The sequence below is a fragment of the Rhinopithecus bieti genome, unplaced genomic scaffold (assembly GCF_001698545.2).
Source record: "Rhinopithecus bieti isolate Rb0 unplaced genomic scaffold, ASM169854v2 scaffold_14885, whole genome shotgun sequence".
NCBI lineage: Eukaryota > Metazoa > Chordata > Mammalia > Primates > Cercopithecidae > Rhinopithecus > Rhinopithecus bieti.
Window position 1 is genome coordinate 394181 of NW_016807971.1, and position 19955 is coordinate 414135.

General features: G+C 44.9%; 1 protein-coding gene across 1 annotated transcript in view; it reads right to left on the reverse strand.

Moving 5' to 3' along the window:
• The window catches only part of ZNF592 (zinc finger protein 592), a 51639-nt gene that overhangs the window by 31574 nt on the left and 110 nt on the right, over nt 1-19955 (reverse strand). The window contains 1 exon segment of the mRNA XM_017884262.1: nt 5080-5188. The gene's annotated coding sequence lies outside the window, so the exon portion shown is untranslated.

The following is a 19955-nucleotide window of genomic DNA, read 5'->3' on the forward strand; positions in this document are numbered from 1 at the left end:
CTCCCCCCACCCCATAACAGGCCCCGGTGTGCGATGTTCCCCTTCCTGTGTCCAAGTGTTCTCAATGTTCAATTCCCACCTATGAGTGAGAACAATTTTAAAATGTTAAAGCACACATCACATCATGTCCCTACTCTCTTCAAAACCCTTCAACACCATCCCATCTCCCTCAGAGTGAAACCCCATCTTTCCCACAGCCTCCACAGCCGGGATGAAGGCACCGCCCCCGTCTCCTATGCCTCTCTCTCACCCAGTCTGTCCGGGCATACAAAGGCCTCCTTACATTCTTCAGGCATGCTGGTCATGCTCCATCCCGAGCCTCTGCAGTCACCATTCCCTCTGCTTGAAACATTCTCCCACCAGATCTCGGTGGGCTCACTTCCTCACTTCTTCAGGCCTTTAATCCAATGTCCCTTTGTCAGGAGCCTTCCATGACCATTCTACATGAGATACCAATCTCCAACCCCACCATCAATCTTTATCCCTTTACACTGCTTTATTTTCTTCCCAGCACTTATCACCACCCAGTATATATTATATAATTGTTCATTACCTTATTGTCTTTTTGTAAATTCCAGTGTGTTTACAGGAAGGTAATCCACCATTAGAAAGGAGGAACAGGCCAGGTGCAGTGGCTCAAGCCTATATTCCCAGCACTTCGGGAGGCTGAGGTGGGCTGATCATCTGAGGTCAGGAGTTCGAGACCAGCCTGACCAACATGGTGAAACCCCATCTCTACTAAAATACAAAATTAGCCAGGCATGGTGGTGGGCACCTGTAATCCCAGCTACTCAGGAGGCTGAGGCAGGAGAATTGCTTGAACCCAGGAAGTGGAGGTTGCAGTGAGCTGAGATCATGCTATTGCACTCTAGCCTAGGCAACAGTCTCAAAAAAAAGAAAGAAAGGAAGAGGAACAATTTGACAAGCTCATTTGTCCAGAGTTAAGATTGTTCAAGATAGTCACAGATTCCCAGGTGGGTTTATTATGAATCAAACATTTTGCAAATATGTAAATTTTTGTTTCACTTCTTAAAATTTTAGAGAGACCTTCAGTGGTCATAGGACTTTGCCAGTGGGAAGGGGTCTACCTAAAGTGCCCTTGTCTATGAATCCTGGATCCCTGTAATGGCTGATTAAATTAAATATTTTATCAGTGGGGAGTGCCTATTGGCCAATGTCCCATAAGGTCATTTGTGTTGAGGATGGGATCAGTGTGACACCAGAGGAAAGAAAAGGCTAGCTCTGAGAACCATAGGGAAGAGGTAGGTACAGGGTGGGCCCAAGTCTTAAGAAAAAAAGACACAAAAGGCTGGGCACAGTGGCTCACGCCTGTACTCCCAGCACTTTGGGAGGCTGAGGCAGGTGGATCACTTGAGGTCAGGAGTATGAGACCAGCCTGGCTAACATGATGAAACCTTGTCTCTACTAAAAATACAAAAATTAGCCAGGTGTGGTGGTGCACGCCTGTAATCCCAGCTACTCAGGAGGCTAAGGCAGGAGAATCGCTTGAACCCAGGAGGCAGAGGTTGTAGTGAGCTGGGATAGCGCCACTGCACTCCAGCCTCAAGCCTGGGCGACAGAGCACAACTGTCTCAAAAAAAAAAAAGAAAAAAGAAAAAAGAAAGAAAAGAAAAAGAAAAGGAAAGAAGATAAGAAGATACTGGCTAGGCACTATGGCTCGTGCCTGTAAGCCCAAGCAAGAGGCTGAGGCAGGTAGATCATTTGAGGCCAGGAGTTCAATACAAGCTGGGCAACATGGCAAAACCCCATCTCCACCAAAAAGAAAAAATTAAAATTAAAATTAGCTAGGAGTGGTGGCACATGTCTGTAGTCCCAGCTACTCAAGAGGCTGAGGTGGGAGGATTGCTTGAGCCTGGGAGGTTGAGGCTGCAGTGAGCTGTGATTGCACCACTGCACTCCAGGGTAAGTGACACAGCAAAACCCTATCAAAAAAAAAAAAAAAGAAAGAAAGAAAAAGAAAGAAAGAAAGAAAAGAAAAGAAATCTAAAAAAAGAAAATACAACTCTGAACAAACTGAAATACCATTGAATTGTACACTTTAAATGGGTAAATTGTATGGCATGTGAATTATATCTCTATAAAGGTGCTATCTTTTTTAAAAGATAGAAAAAGAACTGGAGGGAGCTAGGATTATAGAAGACAATAAAACTGACTGGGACAAGTAGAAACTAGGCATAGACAGCAACTGCAGTTTACACAGAGCTGACAATTTAGATACAAACTGATACTTTGTAACCTGTACCCCCTTTACCTTCCCTTATTTGCAAACAGATCTCAGCAATAACCTGGCACCACACTTTGTTAGAAGGAAACAGGACCCAGAGATTTGAGAAAAAGGGGGACAGGACTCCTCTTGTTCACACACCATCCTGGCGTGTTCCTCCCAGTGAACTTTGTAAATGCATCGTCTCTTGGTAGTGGGGGACCCTAAATTTAAGCAAGAAGCCAGCAGCCTCAGACCTGCTGTGAACCAAGCCTCAACTCCCGATGCAAAGGACCCTAGAAAACAGTGTTGGCCGGGCACGGTGGCTCGCACCTGTAATCTTAGCACTTTGGGAGGCCGAGGCGGGTGGATCACCTGAGCTCAGGAGTTTGAGACCACCCAGGGCAACATGGTGAAACTAAAAACACAAACGATCTCTATGAAAGATACAAAAAAATTAACCGGGTATGGTGGTGCATGCCTCTAGTCCCAGCTACTTGGGAGGCTGAGGCAGGACAATCACTTGAGCCCCAGAGGCGAAGGTTGCAGTTAGCCGAGATCACGCCACTGCACTCCAGCTTGGGCTATGGAATGAGACTCCATCTTGAAAAACAAAAAGAAAACAGAAAGTGGCTATTCCACAGATTCACTCTTTCTTTGGTGGTTTTGAGGGTGCCACCAGTCTCATCTACCATGGACAACCTACAGTTCCAAAGCTTCCTAAACTGACAGGTCTAGAGGGACACAAAGAGCATGCTATTTACTCTTAGAGGCATCTCTATGGTTGCCTTAGATCACCACAGAAGTTTAGGAGCTTGGTGAGTCAAAGAGGTGCTAAAGTTTCTCTTCCAAGTGTTCTGTTCTTATTCCCCTTTTCTCACATACACACACACACACACACACACACACACATACACACACTCTTCTCTTTCTCATCCTCTCTCCCCCTATTTCTTCCTTCAAGGTACACTTTCTCTCCCTCTCTTCTCTTCCCCTGTCCTCTCTCTCTCTGTCTCTGTCTCTCTCTCCACCCCCTGACTCTCCAGATCCTGCTCCCTCCGTCATGCCTCTTTTCCTCCCTCTTCTCTCCTTCCCCTCTCAACAGATATCTGGGTGTGCTCTTTCACCAAAACTGCTCAGACCTGAGGGAAGCCAGCCTTCAGCAGAAAAGTAGGGCCCCAGCCAAAGCAGCCTTTCACCAACAATCCAGCATGGCAATAGATCCAATATCCAGGTATTCTATATGTGCCTACTGTATGTCCCTGGTGATCCAAGGGAATGATAGGGAATAACATGACCCTATGTGCCTTTCTACGATCAGACAAATGGAATATTAAGAGCCTTCACAGAGTGAAATGTTTACAGATAAAATAGTGTGACACTTGGAATTGGCCTCAAAATAACACAGAGCAAGAGGAAGAGTGCAAGGAGGAGATATATAAATGAAACAAGATTGACCATGTAGCCAGGCATGGTGGTGTGTGCCTGTAGTCACAGCTACTCGGGAGGCTGAGGTGGGAGGACTGCTTGAACCCAGGAGGTAAAGGCTACAGTGAGCCTTGATCGCGCCACTGCACTCCAGCTTGGGTGATAGAGCGAGACCCTGTCCCAAAAAAACAAAATACTAAAAACAAAACAAAACAAAAAGATCATCAATTGATAACTACTGAATCTGAGTGAGTACACTGAGGTTTATCATATTTTTTTTCTATATTTGTACATTTCAGCACAATAGGGACCCACCCCTTGGCTAGTAGACTTTATGGGTCCAACTAAGGTAACCACCAAGATCACACACCCATCAGGATGGCTATTATTTAAAAACAAAACAAGGCCAGGCGCGGTGGCTCACACCTGTAATCCCAAAACTTTGGGAGGCTGAGGTGGGCGGATCACATGTCAAGAGATGGAGACCATCCTGGCCAACATGGTGAAACCCCGTCTCCACTAAAAATGTAAAATTTAGCTGGGTGTGGTGGCACGCACCTGTAGTCCCAGCTACTCAGGAGGCTGAGGCAGGAGAATCACTTGAACCTAGGAGGTGGAGGTTGCAGTGAGCCAAGATCACGTCACTGCACTCCAGTCTGGCAAAAGAGTTAGACTCTGTCTCAAAAGAAACAAAACAAAAAAACAAAAACCAAAACCAATAATAACAAGTGCCAGTGAGGATGTGGAGAAATCAGATTCCTTGTGCATCACTGGTGGGAATGTAAAATGGTACAGCTGCTATAGAAAGCAGTTGGCAGTTCCTTAAAAAATTAAACAGAATTACCATATGATCCAGCAATTCCACTTCTGGGTGTATATACTCAAAAGAATTAAGAGTGGGGGGACACAAGATATTTGTACACCCATGTTCATGGTAGCATTATTCGTAACACTCAGAGGTTGAAGTAACCCAAGTATCTGTCAACAGATGAAAGGATAAACAAAATGTGGTATATATATACAATGGAATATCATTCAGCTTTAAAAAGGAAGGAGATTCTGACACATGCTACAACAGACAAATATTGAATGATTCCACTTATATGAGGTCCCTAGAGTAGGCAAATTCATAGAGACAAGAAGGAGAATTGTGGTTGCCAGGGGTTAGCGGGAGAGAGAGGGGGAGTTATTGTTTAATAGGTACAGAGTTTTAGTACAAGATGATGTCAGGTTCTAGAGATGGACAGTGGTGATGCTTGCACAACAGTGAAAGTATTTAATGCCACTGAGCTGCACACTTAAAAATGGTAACTTTTGTTATATGTATTTTATTATCAAAAAAAAAAACAAAATCCAGGGAACAAAAAAATCTCATGTCTAAACTCTTGGCTTTTTAAGGCCAGCTCAGGTCAGCCTAGACATCATACCTTAGAGAGGATCTCAAAACAAGGGTGTGGCGAGCGTTGCTAGGGGAGCAGAGCTGCAGAGAAAGGAAAAACTTCTACCTAGGCACATGGTCTAGAGTCCAAACACCACCTAAGGAAAGAAGAAAAACAAAATGTTTTTTAAGTGGGTCTGAAGGTAAATGTTAGAGTAAGGAAAGATAGTTTAAAAAACTAATAATAATTCAAGTGTAAGACCCAGAGAAAAATCCCCAAACATAAATTCAAGCAGGCCACAAATGTAATCAAAGACAAAACTCTTCCCAGCTCCACGTCTGCTCCCCTCCCTCTATTATAGCCTGGTGGTTAAGAGCACAGACTCTATCTGGGTTCAAATCCTAGTTCTACTACTTACTAGCTGTGAGACCTGGGGCAAGATTCTTAATCTCTGTCTGTTTCCCCATATGTAAAATGGGCTATTATAGGGATAAAATGAGTTAATAGTTATAAAGCTCTTACAACACTGCCTTTCACATAGCAAATACATGTTTGTTAAGTATTATGCCACCAACCTCAGTGGCCAGCAAGCTTTCCCTCATAAGTTTTCAGAGTGCCCCAGAAATTGCTGGCCAGAAGCATGGAGAGAGGACAGAAAGACAAGGAAAGTAAAGCCGGGTTTAGTTTACCCCTCCACACAACTATTCCTCCAGTGCTCGGGATGCCCGCTGAAGCTGAAGAAGCAGAGGGCCAAGCAGGGGCCAGTGGGGCAGGTGAGCTGCAGAAATCATGGCGGGGGCAGATAGCGGTGTAGGAAAAGGTCAGCACCGAGCAGGTGATGAGGAGGAGGGACAAAATGAGCAAAGTCGGCAGAACCCTTTTTTTAAAACTAGGTGGTCCTCAACTGTAGCTGAACATGAGGATCACCTTGGGAACTTTGGAAGCTACTAATACTTGGCCACTACCCCCCTAAGATTCAGATTTAATTGACTAGTGTTGAGAAATACTGGTTAATAGCCCATCAACTACATATACCACAAATTACGTAATAAAAGGACTCATTCCCTGAATTTCTCATTCTGCCTGTTCTCACTCTAATCCCGCATTCCCTCACTTGACTTCATTTTTGTCCAATTTTGACAGACCAACATTTAGTTTGGATCCTAAATAGTAATACAGACAATATTAATGTAAAAATGTAGAAGGAAAGGGAAAGAAACCAATTATCTCAATTCTACAGAAAGAAACTACAGAAAACTATCCTGGAAGTTTTTCCTTTTTTTATTTGGACTTTCACATTTCAAAACATAAACTAACAAGCAGGCACTGTGCTGTCCAAATGAGGACAAAAGTTAGAGATCGGGGCCAAGGGGTGTCTTAGGTCTGTTGTCCAATAGTAAATAAATTGGGAGGTGCTCCAATGAGTATACCTGGTTATTTACTCCAGATTAACCTTGGTTCCTCTGGCCACCAGTTTCTGTTGGGTTATCCAGACAGTCTCTCTCATATGTGCAATCATGCAGTTTGGCTGCAGAATGGCTAACAAACCTGAGTGTCAGTCTTCACTACCAGGCTGCCTGCTTCTCCCAGGTCACCCTAATCACACACTGATGCTTGGATGTATAGGAATTTTACAGTTTATAACACATTCTTCACACAGCACAAGGAACTCACCAGTGAGTGAACTAAGACTGGCACTCAGGCTCCTGCCTGCCTCCAAGGACCAAGCTGCCCTTGTACTTTGAACTCTGAACAGGCAGGTCAGTTTTCACATTTCAAGTTTCCCAACACACTCATCTTCCCAAGCTGCTATGGGATAGGGCACAAATTTTCCTTCAATTTGGTATTGAGACATTCACCATAGCCCTTGCCATAATGACACACCTTAGAGTGTTGTAAGACCAAGATTAGACAATACTGCTCTAGAGCATTGTTCTAGATTAGAGCTTCTTCCATCACTAGAAAGATTCAGGACTATCGGAGCCAAAGAGACTCTAGGAAACCATTAAATTTAAACCACTTACTTTACAAGCAAGGAAACTGAGGCCCACAGAGGAGAGGTAATCAAATAAGAAAAGGGACATAAACTGAAGAGTTTTTATTACTGTGGAAGATTCCTGTTATTCCTGGCAAGGTCACAGGGCCCTTGCGTGTCCTTCCCATCAGAACAGCTGAAGTCACCTACTCACAGTTACCCATTCAAATCTCTCCACCAAATACAGGGGATACGGCTTATTTAACCCTCAGACCAGTGCTTCTCAGCCCTGGAGTGATCCTAATGCCTAACTCCAGCTCAGACCAATTAAACCAGAAATTCTAGAGGTGGAGCCACCAAAGGATCCCCAAAATCCATACCTTCCCCCATGGATTCCTTAAACCCTCTCCAGCCTGAGGAGCTTTTGCACTTGCTCTTTTCTCCAATCTGATTGCTCTTTCCTCAGATATCTGCGTGGCTCCCTCTCTCACTTCCTTCAGACCTCTGCTCAAAGGCCATTTAATCAATGAGATTTCTCTGACTTCTCAATTTAAAATAGAAAACCTACCTCCCCACCAAACCCCTCATCCATCATCCCTGCTTTATTTTTCTTCATAATACTTTTCACCATCTCTTATATTTTATCTTACTTATTATCTATAAAGGCATACAAACCAGAAGGAGCCCCATAAGAGTAAGATTTGCATTTATTTTGTTCCTTGTTATATTCCCAGTGCCTAGAATAGTGCCTGGTACATAGCAAACCATGAGATGTATATTCTAAATGAAGACATCAGGAACACAAATCTCAAAATATGACTCATACCAAAAGATCATAAAGCAGCAGCCGTTTGGTTGATTATACCAAAAACACTTCTTCACTGATCTCATCTTGGCACAACCCTTATCAAAAACAGGACAGAAGCCTAATGAAACAGAATCTATTCAGAAATACTTTCAGAAATAAGTATTTCTAGTCAATTAATCCAATCCAATGGGTTTGTTCATCAAAGACAATTTGTTCTGAGAAATAAACATACAGAAATAGAAAATGAAGTTGAAAGGTGATGGAACAAATGGCTTTCAGATACCATCTTAGCATATGTGCAGATTCAGAAGAAAGCCTGAGAGCACTGACAGCTGCACTCAGACAGGAAGAGTTTTCAGCAGACCAGAAAGAACAGACAGGCTCCTCTCCTGGGATTACAGCCCGTGAGATGAAGGTGCCATCTGGGATACTACTGCCTGCTTATCCCCAAACCCCCCAACCTGATGAACACCTTCAGCGACCTGAGGATGACCCTTCCTTTTCCTTTCTCCTACTTATAGCCCACCTGCTAACTGATTTGAAACCACTGACAACACTTTAAACTCTACCACATTGGGAGCACTGGAAGCCTTTGTCAAGGCAGCCACACAGCAAATCTCACTGATGTCATCTGTTCCATTCCATGTCTGCCGACTCCCTGTCCTTGCTCTTTCCTCGCCCTCTCTGGTCTTTCCCTACTTGGTCATCCTGCAAGTTTCTTTAAGACTAATCCTTCCCAAACACCATTTTTATCAGGTCACTTACTCTGCTCAAAAACTTCCTGGGCCGGGCGTGTTGGTTCATGCCTATAATCCCAGCACTTTGGGAGGCCAAGGTGGGTGGATCCCTGAGGTCAGGAGTTCGAGACTGGCCTGGCCAACATGGCGAAACCCCATCTCTACTAAAAATACAAAAAATTAGCCAGGCGTGGTGGCACATGCCCTGAAGCAGAATGAGTAGAAGATGTAGCTGGGAAGCAGATGATGGCAGGCCATTGCTAGGTCTTTGACTTTTACTCTAAGATGAAACGCTACAGGAGGATTTGGAGTAGAAGAATGATATGCTCAGACCAATATTTTATTTGTTGTAGGTGTTTTTTTTTGTTTGTTTTGTTTTGTTTTTACCACTTATCCTCAAATTCTATCAGACTGACATTTTAAAAGGATCACTCCCCTCTGCCTATCCATCTCAACTGTCATTAGGAAGATTACAAGAATTTCTTCTTGAATGTTCCCAACTTTTCTAAACTGAGCACATATTATTTTTTAAATGAGTGGGAAAAAAAGCAATCTCCCCAATCCTTAAAGACTTGGTTCAAAGTCCCACTCTGCCTCAAAACCCCTGTAATAGGCAGGGCTAGCCCACACCGTACCCTATTCCCCAGCCAGCAGGACCACCAAGGTGGGCCCACAGTTAGCAATGAGGTGGTACAACAACGTTCACTGCAGGAACTGATATGCGTGAATGTTTCTTTTGCTGCCCTCACTTCTCTCCTCCCATGCAGAATTGTGTCCCTTCAGACACTCTTGCCCCCAAGTGCCTGCCTGGGTCCCAGTCTTTCTCTCAGTTGACTTAATTAATTTCTGATAATTAAAGCTACTGTTTGGTGATGATGTACTAAGAGTATGACCTCTCCCAGGGGGTGTAAATAATTTAAAAAAGGACTCTAAGATGGAAATGCAAAAGCCTTAGACTCAGAGGAATGAAGCTATAATGATGGAATGACAGGCACTGGGGTTCATATTTTGTGGATAGGAGGCCAGCTTCTCCTAAAGGGTATAGCACTTAGGTAGGAAGCAGCGTCAAGGGGAGACAAGTAAAGTAATGAAAGATGAGAATACTTCATTGCCACCACCTCTCTCCTCCCAAATGGCCATTCAATACATTTTGGGTACTAGAGAATGTTCCCTAGAGGTAAACCCAGCCATCTCAGAGGTTGACCTGTATGCCAGTAACCACCACCCTCAGAAAGAAAAGCCCCTGTAAGATACTTCTGGTCTGAAAGCAAATTATTCTCTAATTGCTTTCAGTGGGGGAAATCCTGGAGGGCAAAGTTCATCTCACATGATTCTTTTATGCTCTACAGAGCACCAGCTCTGGATTGGGTCCACAGTTGCTTTTATAAGCAACTGTGGAATACCGATCTTAATTAGAATGTTTACTTATATTTAAAATCTTGAGGGTGTTCCTTTAGCAAGGCAAAGGGCATAGGGAGACTATAAGAAGAGGCTTTAAGGTAGGTATCTACTGTAACTGAATTGGCAAAAAAAAAGAGTAGAATGCTGTTGCAAAAAGGCTCCACAAAATTTTACTTATTTAGTTAGTTAGAGACAAAGTCCCACTCTGTCACCTAGGCTGGAGTGCAGAGGCATAATCATGGCTCACTGCATCCTAGACTTCCCAGCCTTGGGTGATTCTCCCACGCGAGCCTCCCAAGTAGCTGGGACTGAATACAGGTCTGTGTCACCATGCCCAGCTTTTTTTTTTCTGTATTTTCAGTAGAGATGGGGTTTTGCTATGTAGCCTAGGCTAGTCTCAAACTCCTGGGCTCAAGCGATCCACCCACCTCAGCCCCCAAAAGTGCTGGGATTACAGGTGTGAACCACCTTACCTGGCCTCCCCAAGACTTTAAATACAAGTAAACATGCTAATTAAGAATAACAGGCCAGGTGCCATGGCTCTCACCTGTAAGTCCAGCATTTTGGGATGCCAAGAGGGGCAGATCGCCTAGCTCAGGAGTTCAAGACCAGCCTGGGCAGCATAGCAAAGCCCCATCTCTACAAAAAAAAAAAAAAAAAAATTAGCTGGTATGGTGGCAAATGCCTGTGGTCCCAGCTACTTGGGTGGCTGAGGTGGGAGGATCACCTAAGCCTGGTTGGTCAAAGCTGCAGTGAGCCATGATCACGCCAATGCACTATAGTCTAGACAACAGAGTGAGACGGTCTCAAAAAAAATTTTTTTAAAAAAGGATTAATGGCTGGGCACGGTGGCTCACGCCTGTCATCCTAGCACTTTGGGAGGCCGAGGTGGGCGGATTGCCTGAGTTCAGGAGTTTGAGACCAGCCTGGGCAACACGGTGAAACCCCATCTCTACTAAAATACAAAAAAAAAAAAAAAAAAATAGCCAGACATGGCAGCGTGTGCCTGTAGTCCCAGCTACTTGGGAGGCTGAGGCAGGAGAACTGCTTGAACCCGGGAGGCAAAGGGTACAGTGAGCTGAGATCGTGCCACTGCACTCCAGCCTGGGTGACAGAGTGAGACGCCATCTCAAAAAAAAAAAAAAAAAGATGAATGAATGGCAGCCTGAATGGCAGCCAGGCACAGTGACTCACACCGTAATTGCACATTTTGGGAGGCCGAGGTGGAAGGATCGCTTCAAGCCAGGAGTCTGAGAACAGCCTGGTCAACACAGCAAGACCCTGTCTCTACAAAAGAAATAAACAAATAAAACTAATTAACCAGCATTGTGGCCCATGCCTGTAGTCCCTACTCTGGAGGCTGAAGTGCAAGGATTGTTTGAGTCCAGGAGGTCAAGACTATAATGAGCTATGAATGCACCACTGCACTCCAACTCCAGCCTGGGTGACAGTGCTGGACCCTATCTCTTGAAGAAAAAAAAAAAAGAATAATGACCATGACCAGGGACAGTGGCACACCTATAGTCCCAGCTACTGGTGAAGGTGAGGGCCACATGCTGTGGCTCATGCCTGTAATCCCAGCACTTTGGGAAGCTAAGGTGGAAGGATTATTTGAAGCCAGGAGTTTGAGACCGGCTTGGTCAATATAGTAAGACCCCACCATCGCTACAAAAATAATTTTCTTTTTTAATTGAGACAGTCTCACTCTGTCACCCGTGCCAGAGTACACTGGCACGATCTTGACTCACTGCAACCTCCAACTCCCAGGTTCAAACGATTCTCCCACCTCAGCCTCCCAATTAGTTGGGACTATAGACGCACACCACCATGGCCAGCTACTTTTTTGTATTTTTAGTACAGATGGGGTTTCACCATGTTGGCCAGGTTGGTCTCAAACTCCCGACCTCAAGTGATCCACCCACCTCGGCCTCCCAAAGTGCTGGGATTACAGAAGTGAGCCACTGTGCCCAGCAAAAAAAAAAAAAAAAAAAAAAAATGTTTAAGGGAGGATCATTTGAGCCTAGGATTTCCAATCCAGCCAGGGCAATGTAGCAAGACGCCTATCTCTTTAAAAAAATCTAATATTTTTAAGGGCCTAAAGATTTACAGCCTTAATAAAGTATTAAATGGTGAAGTAGTTTTTATAACCTCAGCCAGTTAAGTTCAAGTCTGGGAAGAATAACAGCACAAAGGCAGATAGCAGCCCAGCCACACAGACCAGAGCTTTGGCTGGGCAAGTCCAGAAAAATCTGAACTGCTCAGTGCCCACCCCGGGCCCCCTTTACTGAAAATGCCAAAGCTCTGCCTCAAATGCGTCATCAGGCCCTACAATGTCCCTGAGATGGCTTACAGTTACAATGGACACCTATCTTCAAAACCTCTCTGTGTAGTCTCACTCTGCCCTTTGGCTTGTAAAGGAATACCTTCAATTTCAGGAACTGAACTGACAAAAAAAGTAGAATGTTGTAAACTACAGCAAACTAGGGGGATAAAAGCAGAGCCAGAGTACACTCTACTGGCTCACATTGGCTCTAGCTTGCCAAGGGCAATGTGGGTAAAATGTTTCTGCATCCAAAGACTGGCTATAAGGAGCAGCCCTCCACCTTGCCCCTAGTATGAGCTAAACTCCTAAAAGTTGGGAAATCCCATGAATGCATGTGAGGGTTACACATGGGAACTCTCTCTCTTCACAGTCGCTTGATCCCCAGGTTGTAACATCAAGGCCTCTAGAATCCCCATGCTGGTGTGTGAGAGACTGAGCCCGGTGGTCCATAGGACGCAGCCCAGAGCCACACCAGAAAAGGAATGGTTTCTTTAGAAACACCCCTAAAGAAAGCAACCAACTAATGAAGCTAGAAGCCAAATCATACTCTACTCATCAGCTCCTCCCAGATGGGTGCAGCCCTGCCTCTCTGAATTCAGGGACTATCCCAATCAGAGGTGCTAGCCTAATCCACCCATTTGAATGCATATCTAACAAAAGCATCTTATCCTGAGAGTGACAGACGAGGCCAACTCCAACATCATACATCTCTATAGGGACATAGTTCTAGGCAGCTTTTGAGTTTTTGCTTTAGGGCATTCAATGTTTGTCTCCAAAATGAAACTAGGTTTACAGGATGCTTGTTTGTTTTTGTAAAGATGATATATATATGTCTGTATGAAATTCAAATGATAGGAAGAAAATATAAAGAAAAAAGTAAAAACCACCCTACCCCTCCACTCAGAGGTAAGATCTTACTGTAAACTCTGTCCTTACAGAGAAGCAAGTCTATTCTGAGTTAGACCTGGGATACAGGTCTCGTGTTCTCTGGATGAGTCTGTGGATTTATTTTAATGGAAGAGGACCCTTAATGCCACCTCTGGACTACTCAAAAAAGTTTCAGGCTGGGCACAGTGGTGACTGTTTATAGTCTCGGCTACTCAAGAGGCTAAGGCAGGAGGATTGCTTGAGCCCAGGAGTTTGAGGCTAGCCTAGGCAATATAGAGACCTCATCTCTTAAAAAAAAAAAAATTTAAAAACACTTTTTTAAAGTTTTCAAATCTCAGCCAGGTGCAGTGACTCACGCCTGTAATCCCAGCACTTTGGGAGGCCGAGGCAGGAGGATCACTTGAAGTTAGCAGTTTGAGACCAGCTTGGCCAACATGGTGAAATCCCATTTTACTAAAAAAACTAAAAAAAAAAAAAAAAAAAAAAAAATTAGCTGGGTGTGGTGATGGGTGCCTGTAGTCCCAGCTACTCGGGAGGCTGAGATCACTTAAACCTGGGAGGCGGAGGTTGCAGTGAGCTGAGATCGCACCACTGCACTCCAGCCTGGGCAACAGAGTGACACTCTGTCTTAAAAACAAAACAAAACAAAACTCAGTTTTGCAATAATCCTAGACCTCTCAAAATAAAACTTAAAGTCATGCAGTCCTCCTACCCCACCACACATACTGACTGGAGACCAGAAGTTAATCTGTTCAGCAGACATACTCCTTTTCTTCACTCAACACAGTGGCAGTTGTTCTACAATCCATCACACACATAGACATTATCACCCTTTTCATCCCCCAGAGTGTGTTGATGAGAGAAAAGGAGACACCAATACCTCCTTTTTTTTTTTTTTTTTTTTTTTTAAAGAGATGGGGTCTTTCAATGTTGCCCAGGCTGGTCTCGAGACCTGGGCTTAAGCAATTCTCCCACCTCAGCCTCCCAAAGTGCTGGGATTACAAGTGTAAACCACCATGCCAGGCCTCATCATCATCACCTTTTTTTTTGAAATGGAATCTGGCTCTGTTACCCAGGCTGGAGTGCAGTGGCATAGTCTTTGCTCACTGTAACCTTAGCCTCCCAAGCTCAAGCGATTCTCCTGCCTCAGCCTCCCAAGTAGCTGGGACTACAGATGTGTGCCACCACAATCGGCTAATTTTTGTATTTTTAGTAGAGACAGGATTTCACCATATTGGCCAGGCTGGTCTCGGACTTCTGACCTCAAGTGATCCACCCACCTCGGCCTCCCAAAGTGCTGCTGGGATTACAAGCATGAGCTACCGTGCACAGCTGCCCATTATTACCTCTTGATGTAACACTTTCAGAATTTGAAATAGAAAAGGTAAGGAACTTAACCAAAGTCACGCAGTGACTAGAGGACAGCCCATAAGTGCTGACAGCTTTGAGGAATGACTGTCGTGGCACCAAACTCGAAAGGTATTCATTAACTTTTATTTGAGCCACAAAAAGGATCAAATGTGTCATTTCAACAAACACACACACACACTTCCCCTGCTGTTAAACAAAAGCAAATGGTTGGCTGAAGTAGCACTCTGATCCTCTGAAAACATTTCCCAAAAGTAATTAGCTAATGGATATCACATCCTACACCCTTGGAGCAAGCAAAGGGAGGCTCCTGGACCAGATGCCCACAAATGAAAACACACAGATTTTGGGTACATGCAATTGCTCTATCTCAGGGACATAAACATTCAGAACTCTCTCCTATTCAAGATGTTCCTATTTTTTAAGAAAAGAAAAGTTTAAACAAATTTACATGTAAAGATAGGAATAAGGCCAGGCATGGGGACTCAAGCCTGTATCCCAGCACTTTAGGAGGCCAAGGCAGGCAAATCACTTGAGGTCAGGAGTTCAAGACCACGCTAGCTAACATGATGAAACTCCACTCTACTACAAGTACAAAAATTGGCCGGGTGTGGTGGTGCATGGTAGTCCCAGCTACTCAGGAGGCTGAGGCAGGAGAATCGCTTGAACCCGAGAGGTGGAGGTTGCAGGGAGCCAAGATGACATCACTGAACTCCAGCCTGGGCAACAGAGTGAGACTCCATCTCAAAAATAAAATAACAAAATAAATTAAATTAAAGCTCACCATGATCTGGCTGAGTGGAGGGTGGGAATTATTTTCTTTTCTGTCTCCAATGTATAGGGAAGATAAAGATCCTAAACCAGTGTCTCCTTCACATGCAGCCAAAAGCCCTCTACCCCCTCCAAGAGTTCATAGACCTCTGTTCCCAGAACAACTTCCAATGCATCTGCCCACAACCACTGCTAGCCACAATTTATCCACACTACTTAGAATCTGCATACCTTTCCATTAACCTAATTTTATGCAACACTCCTTTCTGATATTTTATTTCTGTTATTTCTCCCATTCCTTAAGTTTCACAAATACAGGATCCCACATAAACAATACAGAATCATTCATTCTATCAATTAATAATCATTGTTGACTACACTGAATAGAGCTTGAGGAAAGATTATGTTAACAGAAAGGGTTTGCTTTCATAGAGCCTGAGAAAAACAAACAGGAATTGAGGAGCAAGTGTTTGTTAGTATGTCCCAGCCCTGGCCAGAGAGCAGGGAGCAATGGCCAGAGGACAGAAACATCTGTCATTCTGCAGTTTCATTTCTCATGGTCAGTTAATATCCTAAGTTTATTCATGAGTCTCTTCCAAGTTTGGTTAGTGAGTCAGTCTCTCTAGATCCGATCAGCTCTGAGTACCCTACAAAACTAAATTTCTGGTCTACGAAGCAGAGAACCAGATCCTGAAACATAGTGATGCCCCCCAAATAAAGCCACCCCATGATAACATCTATCTCCACTCTAACTGCAACGCCTATCATGGGATGTATGTGATGTATCTAAGACTCTCTGGTAGCTCCCCATGGCTTACAGAATAAAATCCAAACTCCTTGACCTGCCTTTCACAGCCCCAAATTAGCTTTCCAGCCTCATCCCCAAACAATGAGGGCTACCATGGCTCCATGCTTTCATACCTATGACTCTATCTACCTAGAATGTTCTTTGCTCAATCTTATTTGCCTGTGAAACTCCTATTTTTCCCCCAAAGCCCAGTTCGAAAGTCACCTCCTCCCAGAAGTCTTTCCTATTTACCCAGGGATTTCATTCTTACTGTTTCAAATAGCTCTTTAACCACAACTGTGCTAGAGAACTTAAGTACACTGTAACTCATCCTTTAAAATATCTGAGCTCCACTGGATACTCTGAGCTCCTGGAAGAAATTCACTATGTATCCCACAAACATGAAACGGGAGCTTGATGTTGAATGACTGATCACATGAAACATTAAGAGACGATAAGAGGAAAAAAAAGTCCCACAAAATTCAAGAAATAAATTATCTATATATTTAATTTCATTTAAAATGACCACAATATGGCTGAGACACAATGTGAATATTTCAAATATTTAAATAATAAAACCAAAGGCCTGTCTGGTGGCTCATGTCTGCAAGACCAGCACTTTGGGAGGTGAAGGTGGGAGGATCACTTGAGGCCAGGAGTTCAAAGCCAGGCTGGGCAGCATAGTGAGACATTGTCTCTAGTTTTGTTGTTGTTGTTGTTGTTTGTTTTTTGAGATGGAGTCTCACTCTGTCACCCAGGCTGGAGTGCAGTGGCTTAATCTCAGCTCACTGCAACCTTCGCCTCCCAAGTTAAAGCAATTTTCCTGCCTCCACCTCCTGAGTAGCTGGGACTATAGGCATGTGCCATCACACTCAGCTAAGTTTTATATTTTTAGTACAGACGGGGTTTCACCATGTTGGCCAGGCTGGTCTCGAACTCCTAACCTCAGGTGATCCATCCACCTCAGTGTCTCAAAGTGCTGGGATTACAGACGTGAGCCAACACATCCAGCTTGTCTCTAGTTTAAAAAAAAAAAAAAAAACTAATAAAAATGCTTAAAATAATAAAAGCAACCAGTGCTAAACTGTTTACATGACTTAACTGTACAACAACTGTATGAGATAGGGACTTTCATCTGCACTGAAGATGAGGAAATTGAGGCACAAGAGAGGTTAAATAACTCAAGATCATTTGGTTTGCAAGTGACAGGAGCAAAATACAAACTTCAGTGGTCTGGCTCCAGAGCCAGTGGGCTCTGAATTCAGGCAGACGTGCTTTGAATCCAGGCTATGTTACAAATATGGCTTTGAATAAGTCATCCATCCCCTCTGCATTTATTTCTTTGTAAAATGGCTATGATAACCTCTTTCTCTTAGGATGTAGAGAGGACTAAGTTAAATATAATAATGTATGCAGAAGTCTTTAAAATTGGTTCTCCCACCTGGCAGGTACTCCATAAATGCTAATTCATTTTTGCCTTTCCTTCCTAAAAGCTAGATGAAGCAGACTCACAGAGGCAAAGGATCTCCCCAGACTGCTTGAGGCTTTTCAAACAGATCAGGTAGTTAAGCCACTCAACCCAGAAAGCCTTGCCTTACCTGCTTATCTCAAAAGTCCATTCCCTGCACGGGGGCTAGAGACCTTTTAAAATGTAAATGTCATGTCATTCCCTTAAACCCTTCAAAGGTTCCTAATTACACTGGAGATACAAATGAAACTAAAGAGGCAGGCATTCTGCCCCCAAGGCCCCACTGCTCTAACTTGGCCCTAGTCTCCAGACTAATCTCCCCTCTCCCTTTCCCCCTCCAGTCCCACAGGCCTCTTTCACTTCCTCCTTGCTACAGTCAGCTCCACACATGGTTAACTCTTAACCCTCCTTCAGATCTTGGCCTAAACGTCACTTCCTCAGGGAAGCCTTTCCTGAGCCCCCAACTCAAATCAGTCTCTTAACCCTCTCTTCATATTTCTCTCCTTATACTCACTATAGTTTGAATTATTAGTTTACCGCTTCCTTCAAAGTTTTACTCGAAAGACACCTTCTTAGGAAGCCTTCCCAGGCCACCCTAATAATATAAATTCAACTACCACCCCGATACGTCAGATTCTCCTTCCCTGCTTCCTTTTCCCCTTAGCATTTCACACTTTTAACAGACTATATTTTGTTATATATTTTATTTATTGTCTTCTCCCTCACTTCCATGAAAGCACAAGGGCAATCATTTTTGCGTTCTTTGTTCACTGTATCTAGAACAATGCCTAAGACATATTTGTTGACAAATATTTGTTGTTGAATAAATTTCCACGACTATTTATTTATTTTGAGATGGAGTCTCACTCTGTAGCCCAAGCTAGAGTGCAATGGCATGATCTCAGGTCACTGCAACCTCCATCTCTCAGGTTCAAGCAATTCTCGTGCCTCAGCCTCCCAAGTAGCTGGGATTACAGGCATGTGCCACCACACTCGGCTAATTTTGTATTGTTTTAGTAGAGACGGGGTTTCACCATGTTGGTCAGGCTGGTCTCAAACTCCTGACCTCAGGCACTCCACCCACCTCAGCCTCCCAAAGTGCTGGGATTACAGGCGCAAGCCACCACGCCCGGCTACGACTATTTATTGTTGACTTTCCCAATGGCTAAGAACTAAAACATGGTATCTTTCTAGCTTACCACTGTACTGCCAACATCTAGCTCAGTGCCTGGCACATAGTAAGTGCTCAGTAAAAATTTATTTAATAAATCAAAGCCACAACTAGTTGAAAAATTGGAAAATGATCAAAATGGACGCACTAACACCACACTTCTGCCTCTTTCACTGTGTAATGTAACAGTGAGGTTGAGGACACAGACTACTGAAATACCACCAAGCATCCACCAGGCCAGGAATCTGTCTGCCCACATCCTCTGCACTCTGCCATACCGTGCACTACACTGCACCCGGGACAGAAGCACCCTACAGAGGCCCTCCATGAACACAGGGTTGAACTCAAGTGGGCAAACCATAAGCCAAACACCATCTTACCCCCCAAGTCCCATTCTTCTACTGCCAGTCCTATTCTAGACTAGTCCTGGATGCCAAACATGCTTCCCCAGGTGGGCCTGTGGACTTATTCCAATCCAGAACCTTTAATGCCACCTTTGGCTTACTCAAAAAATGGTTTAAAATCCCTAAACAGCTCCAATAATGCTGCAGTTCTCAGGAGCAGGCATACCTAAGGTCATACGGACCCCTCCCCCTCACAAACGCTGATCCAAGGCCAGGAGGCCATCTGTCCAGCAGACGCTCTCCTGTCCTCCCTCAGGTCACACTGAGCCTCCCGCCAACACCCTCGTTGGCAGGAAGAGCCCTTGCAGAGAGACAATTTTCACACTGATCAACATGCCTGGTCACCCCTGAGGACCCCAACTCTGGAGCTCTAGGAATACCTGTCTGCTCCGCGAGAAACCTTCCCCAGGGTCAGAACTTGGGATCAAGGGAGGGGAGGACTGAGGGGCGCCGAAGAGGGTCGTTCCCCGAAGTGTCTGCCCCGTGACGGCGACAGCTCTCCGGGCGACGGGGACGGTCGGGCTGACAGGCCGTCCCAGGGGGAGAAAGTGGCACCGTTATCCGTGCCCGGGCGGGGGGCCGCGGGCTGTCGCCGAAGGCGGCCGCACGTCCCGCCCTGCGCGGAGGACAGTAGCGTGCCCGGCCTGCCGAGGAGAGCGGCGGTCCAGCGGCCGGAAGGGGCCGCGCCCGACGGCCGGGGCGGCGGTGGGGTGCGCCTGGCCCGCAGGCGTCGGTCGGGGGAAGTGGCTGCCGCCTCGGCGGCGGCAGGGTTTTTCCGCCAGGCTGCGGGCAGCGCCGCGGCTCCAGCTCGGGCTCGTCCCGG